A 7,454-nucleotide genomic window follows, 5' to 3' on the forward strand; every position below is an offset into this window, starting at 1 on the left:
TGCCATGCTAGTTATTTCGATGCTATCGATTATCTCTCGTTGCCTACCACATGTTAAATATGAGCCTCCCAACAATGCCATGAAAACCATCAACCTGTTCAACCTAGCAAACCACTGATTGGCTATGTCACTGCTTGCCTAACCCTGTGTTAGCGTTGCTAGCTGCAGGTGCAGTTGCTTCCATGTGAAAACATGGGTTCCTTGTTATATCACCATATTAAATGTTATTTAATTTAATGCACCTATATACTTGGTAAAAGGTGGAAGGCTCGACCTTTCTAGCCTGGTGTTTTGTTCCACCTTTGCCCCCTTAGTTTCGGCTACCGGTGTTATGTTCCATAATTGAGCGCTCCTCAGACGATCGGGGTTGTTATGGGGACCCCCTTGATAATTCGTTTTAGATTAAAGCTGGTCTGGCAAGGCCTAACTTTGGTACTACATTTGCCTAATCACCTAATAAAATTGCATAAGGACTTTCCGGACCCCGAGGATAATTTAATCAACCCCGGGCCAGTGCTCCTCATGAGTGTTGGTCCCACCTGAGCGATGTCCCGCGCCCCTCTGGTCACTCGGAGGTTTAGCGATCCCGACGTCTAGCTCATCCATCGTGTCCTGAGAACGAGGTACGCGACTCATTTGACGAAATATCTTGTGCATCGGGATTCCGGTGATGCTTTGGTTAATCTCAGAGTTGAGGTTTTCCACTAGGGAATCCGACAAGATCGCGAGCTTCGTGATTGAGGATTTCTATGTGGCTTGTGGTAATTTGTGATGGACTAGTTGGAGCACCCCTGCAGGGTTAAATCTTTTCAGAAAGCCGTGCCCGCGGTTATGTGGCAACGTGGAAACTTTGTTTAACACTGGTTCTAGATAACTTGAAGTTAACTTAATTAAAACTTGCCAACTGTGTGCGTAACCGTGACTGTCTCGTTTGTGAGTTCCTTCTCCGATCGAGGACACGGTGGGGTTATGTCTGACGTAGGTAGGTGTTCAGGATCATTCATTTGATCATCAGTAGTTCACGTCCGTTATGCGTAGATCTTCCACCTCTTATTTCTTGTACTCGTAAGTTTAGCCACCAAATATATGCTTAGTTGTTGCTGCAACCTCACCACTTAACCTTACCTCACCCATTAAGCTTTGCTAGTCTTGATACCTTTGGAAATGAGATTGCCGAGTCCCCCGTGGCTCACAGATTACTACAAAAACCAGTTGCAGGTACATGTAAGGGTTACTTGATGCGAGCGCGTTGATTGTTCATTTGGAGTTGCTTCTTCTTCTTCTTCTTCATCAATCTAGGATGGGTTCCAGGCCGGCAGCCTGGGATAGCAAGGATGGACGTCGTTCTTATTTTCTCATTTGTTTTCGTCTGTAGTCGGACCCTGCTCTTACTCTTGATGAATATGTAATGTACTGACGTGACTCTGATGTAGCTTATGGCGAGTGTAAGCCAACTCTGTTATACACCTCTTCTTTTCAGTACATGTACTTGTAACGATATCCATTCTTGCGACACGACGGATGCGCTTCTATCCCTGACGAGGCCCTCGTGCCAAATTGAGGATAGGGTCGCATCTTGGGCGTGGCAAGTTGGTATCAGAGCAGTACCGACCTAGGACCCCCCTTGATTGATCGAACTTGGCCGAGTCGATCCTAGTGAAAAACTGCTTTGAGTCTAGTTATATATCGGAGAGTAGGATTCTTTTTTCTCCTCTTCTATGCTCTGGTGAGGAATCTTGACGTAATAATTTATTCTACTCCTCTTCTCACTCAATTTTTTTAGGATCACGCGGATATTCTTGGGATCTATATGATGCCGATGTGACGGAGTTTTGTCTTGGTGCCTCCTATCTTCTTTGAGTTTCAGGGGAGTTGAGCTCCAGGGGATTCTCGAGCACATCGTTATGATTCAGATTTCTTATTATCTCAGAACGAAGGATGTTCGTAATTGCTTCAATACTAGTAGTGGCGAGATAACCCCGATGTCCCCAGTACTGGTGCAGATTGTTCGGGAGTACTGTCATCCTTTGTATCGTTGTGATGACGAGGGTCTGTTGTAGATGAAGGTCCGAGATTCTGGTCGTGTGTTGACGGATGTGATATAGGTGACGGGTTAGTATAGGAGTTGTGTGATTATTACTCTTTGTATCCGTGTACCAGATTGCATGACCAGATATTTCGGGAATTCTTAGGTGGGAATTCAAGTAGTTACTTATAGGATATTCTTCCAACAAATGCATGATGTTAGGTTGGGGTTCGACATCTAGTGGATTCGTTTGTTCACGGTCGACTTACAGCGGTGCACGTTATGTCTTAAAGAGTCCTTGTAGCTTGCTACAACTCGGGGACGCTTCGTATGTCGGGTGCACTGCCTTGCACTTGATGGCTACTGTAAAATCGAGCCCGTGCGATCCTGTCCACGAAAATATCGGACGAGATCTTTCTCATGAGTTTGTTCTGGCTAGTTGCAAGCCGCATCCTTGTTTTGTTGGAATATGGTAATTTGTGTTGCTTCGATGTCAAGTGGTGATTTCAGATCTTTCCTAAGAGGTGTTCTCATATTTTTATGTGAATGCTAATTCTTTTGCTCAATCAGTTGTCTTATCAATTCTTGTCAACCGGAGTCATCATGTTAATTCTTTTCCAACTGGTGTGTTTCTCTCCAAGTGGATTCAATCCTCTCCAATTTTGCGATATCATTCTCTTTTTATTCCGGAGTTCATCTCATCTGTCCCAAGTTGTCCTTGTTTTTTCCCGCTCTCCCGCCCTTTTCTTTAGTGTTGGATTTCACCCAAGTGCCTTCTTATTCAGTGATGCTTTCGCTATATTTTCTTCCGTGTCTCATCCAGTGATTCATTGTGAAGATTCTCAGGAGATTCGTGTCATATTTGTTCATTCTTGTCATCCTTACCGGCGAATTCAATTTAGTTGTCCATGTCATCCTTTTCATCCTTTCAATTCTTTCCCATGTTGGAAATTCTTATCAGTCTTCTTGTTATTCATTCCTCTCTTTTCTATCTGGAGTGTTAAAGATATTTCAGTAGTTTCTCGTTTTCAATTCTTTTAATTATTTTGAGGTGCTAACCTCATCTAGTTCTCTTCATACCGGTGCTATATCAATCTTACTAGCAATCTTTCAACGGTGGTTTCTTCAGTGGGCCCATAACCCACAGGTTTTTCCCAGGATCTTTAGCTCTTGTAATCTTTTCCGGAGATTGTTAATTCTTTTCAACTATGACGTAAGTATGAATTTCATCAGTTATATCCCTTCTCCAAGACCTATTTGAATTAAATCTCATATTTGGCTCAACCTTTCATTCTTCTTTATTCCGGAGTGTCTCATTATCCTTGGTGGTGTTCTTCTCATCATTCTCTTCTTTGAAGACCGAAGGAGTGTTTCTCTCAATCTTGGTCAATTCTCTTGGAGATTCATCATTTCAGCTTCGTGTTATCATCTTGAATTTGTTCTCAATCATGATAATCCATTTCTCGCTATCCGGTGCATTTCTGAGTTGTTTTTATTTCTCGTTCCTCCGAAGGCCATCATTTTAGAAGATTCTTCGTTCTCACCTTTCAGATTTCATCCTCAATTCTTCCCCATTGTTGTCTCTTCATCGTCTCTCGTTTATCCGATGCCTTCTTCTAGTTTTATTTCAGGTGGATCGTGATCTCTTCATTCTCATGTATATCCATTAATTCTTGGTGTTCCCATTCAATTGTGAATTCTTACCGGTGCTTCCTTCAATTATGCATCAAGTGGTGCTTATATCTCTCTCTTTTCAAGATTCTTTCAAGAAGAATAAGTGGTATGCTAAATCCGTTGCTTGTCATCAATTTAACTTGATGAAGGATAAGCATAACATAATTCTTATTATTGTTCATAGTAATCTGAATTCTTCTTCCGGAGTGGCTCATGATATCAATTTTTTTCTCAAGTGCTTATCTTTCTTTTCCGAAGTTCCAAGTTTTCTCAAGTATCTCTTCGTGTTGCTTCATCTAAATCTTCGCAAGGTCATAATCTTATTCTTTTCTACCTTCATATTGTTGCATCATTCATACGGAGGTCCTTCATGGCGGTTCATCATCATATCAATTCATTCTCAAAGTGTTCTTCAAGATTCTTGTTGGAGAACCTCAAGTATCCGTTCTCTTGCATTTCCAAGTGCATTTGTTCTTCCTTTATCCTTTGAGGTGGTATTATAGCATTGTTGTTAATGTAGGAGCCTCGAACAGTTTTCCTTTCAAGAATGAGATATTTAAACCCACCAATTCTATGATCATGAGATATTTTTTAACCCATGATTTCTTCATTGAGCTATCTTGGTTTGGATTTCACCTAAAGCTTTTCCTATGGATTGTTGCTATTATGGTGCTTGCTATTAATCCAAAGTTCTCAATAATTCCTCTTGGTGTAAGAAATTGTTCATATCTTGTTTCTCCCAATCAATCATTGTTTCTGTTAGTGGCTGGTTGTCACTTTATTAGTTTGAAAAGCTTTCCATAAGCCCACTACTATCTTGTTCTTTTCGTTGTTGTTTTTCCAACAACTCCGTCCAATTGTTCTTGCAAGGATACTTGGCAAGTTCATTGGAGTTAGTAGTTGTCATTCTTTTCTTCATTCTCTTCTTCCGTATGAGCTAGTTCCTATTCTATTGTTCCGGAGGCATTGTGATGTTGCTCTTTTGGGTCTATCTTCTTGTTCTGTCAAGTTCATGGTGCTCCCTTGTTATATTTAGTTGTTTGTTATGAATATTGTCTAATTCTTCCATCTTATCGAATTTCTTGTCCCATTTTCCTATCGAAGTGCTGCCGAAATTTTCCGTCAATTCTTGCTTCTTCCCCATATCATTACTCATCTCTTTGCAACTTTCAAGGATCATTGGTTTCACTCGTTTGTCAAAGAAGCGACTAAGTTTTTACCTCTTGTTCTTTCTCATCCTATCCCCCTTTCATTCTTGGATCTCGGGGCGAGATCCTCTTGTAATGTAGGAGAGTTGTGACAGCCCGATGCCGACGTTCCAGAAGATTCCCCTTTTCTTTCCGTTCTCGTCGTGTGGTTATTTTAATTTGTTGCATCATTATCACATCATGCACATCATCAGCATTGCATCGGCATCTCCGTTGCCGCCAGTTTTCAAAACTTGCATCCGTTGTTAGTTGCGGGTTCACGTCGTTGTCCGTTCTGAGCCCGACCGCACATGCACGCACCCGCGGCATCGTCAAACCCTGTTTTAAAAGTGTGAGTAACACTTTCTCTGATCGAGGTGAAACTTGGCATGCGATCGTAATTAGTTATAGCTAGGCCGCCTGTCGAATTTCTTCGCGATCGGAGTCCGTCTGGTACCCGAACGGTCGACCGTAGGAGCACCGTATTCGGTCTACCGTCGGATGTCTGTCGGTGTTTTAAAATTCGTTGCCCCGCCGCCAGTTCTCCCTCTCGTCCCCAGATATCCTCTCTACACGGCCTCGTAACCGTTCCCGCGTTCGGAATTAGTCAAATCCGACCGCGCGGTTGAAACCGGGGCGGAATTTCGCTAAACCTAGCCCCCCATTTGTCTATAAATAGCCCCCGGGTAATTTTAGACAGCAACCGTAGCCTCCACCTCGATTTCCACGCCACCCACCTAACCCTAGCTCTCTCTCCCGCAGCCTCTCTCCCCACCAGCCTCGCGGGCCCGGCCGAGCCCATCCGAAGCCCGTCGAGCCCAGATCCGCCGCCGGCTCGCCAACCTCTCCCCGAGCTCTCGTGCCCGAGGGCCCCGTTGCACCGCGCAGCAGCGTCGGCCGATCCCGCCAGCGCAGGTCGTCGGGAACCCACCGGAGTCGCCGCCGGCCACCGCAGTTCGCCCTGCCTCACCTCTAGCCGCCGCAGCAGTCCGACCAGTCCCCGCCGTCGTGGCCTGCAACGTCAGCCCGCCGCCATGGCCGTCCCCCTCCCGTGCTCGCCGCCCCGCCGGCCTCTGACGGTCGGATCCGAGGCCGCCCTGCCGGATCCGCCTCCCCACGCCGCCTCCCGCCGACCACCGGCCGCTGCCGACGACCGCACCCGATGCCAGGTCGCCCCCTCGCCTCCAGGAGTCCCCTGCGCCGCCGCTCCTTCGGTGCAGGAGGAGCACGAGGACCCGACGGCCTCGCCTCCTAGCGCCTGGGCCGAGTTCCCTGAGGCCCAGCTCCAGTGCCACCCCGCATCGGCCCAGTTTGGCCCTTCTTCGTCTCCAGCCGCCGGCCCCCTCGGCCGCGTTGACCGCGGCCCATCACCACGCCCAGGCCGGTCCGTTGACCCGAGGTGAGAACCTCTCTATCCAGCGCCCTGTGCACGTTTTAGTTATGTTGCGCATGCCCCTGTTTGGCCCGTGGATTAATTTAGCATATTCCTGTGATTTATTTATTTAAGGAATATTAGTTATTTCAAACGGCCGTATTTATTTAACCGAGCGTCGGATCGAGATGATCTATATATGAAACTTGATAATATTTTTACGTAGAATCTGAATTTGCAACTTGCATATTTGTTTGACGTCGTTTAACGCGTCGTATGCCTAAAATCGTGTGTTGCCTATAATGTTTTTGCCCGTAGTTTATTTTTCGCGCGTGTCCGGTTTGCCCGAATGCCGTAGTATAAATGCCCTTGTTTTAGGAACCATTTTCCATGTATTTTAGAGCGGTCACTCGTATTTTTTCGTGTAGGGATTTGCGCTGGATTATTTTTTCGTGTCTAGGTTATTTTCTCGCATTTTTGTGTGGCATTATTTTTGTGTTGCAACCCACATGTCTTATATGTTTTCGGGGTAGAAAAATCCATGGTATTATTCTGTGCAATTAGTTTTAGCTTTTGAGGAAGTTAGTTCGCGCGATATTTTGCTATGTTGCCCTCTTGTCAACTAGGGAGTTGTTCTTTGATGTTTTGTCTACCCCTGGTATTTTTAGTTGCAATAGAAATGCATGTTTAGGTGTGGTTTGCTTGCTCTCAAGTTGCTAGAAATAGTGCTGATTTGGAGGTGCTGAAATATTTTAAGTCTGAAATCTGTTATATTTTGTTGTTGTCTTATCTTGCCTGTATCTTGTGATCTGTAGTTCTTTTGAGGTTGGTCCAATGGAGTTAGTTGTATCCCTTGTGTTTCTCTATCTTTCTGTGAATTTTCGTGCTATTTGGAGACCTGTAGCTTATGATTTTGCTGCTGTCAATATGGCTTCAGATCAAAAACTGCACTTTCAAGAGGTGTAATTTTCACTAAGTCTGAAATAGTGTGTGAGATGCCATTTTGTGTTTTCTTTCCCTGGTGATCCATGATGCCATGCTAGTTGTTGTTAGTTGTTTGTAGCAGTGCTTCTTACCCTCTTTCGTGTCATGCCTTTGCTTGAGTTTATCGGAGTTGTGCAGGCCGTAGTTGTGGGGCGTAGAAAATGCTATGTGGCTGATTTTGGCAGATTGTAGTGATTTCTTGTTTTCCTCG

The sequence above is a fragment of the Hordeum vulgare genome, chromosome 2H, assembly GCF_904849725.1.
Source record: "Hordeum vulgare subsp. vulgare chromosome 2H, MorexV3_pseudomolecules_assembly, whole genome shotgun sequence".
Lineage (NCBI taxonomy): Eukaryota > Viridiplantae > Streptophyta > Magnoliopsida > Poales > Poaceae > Hordeum > Hordeum vulgare.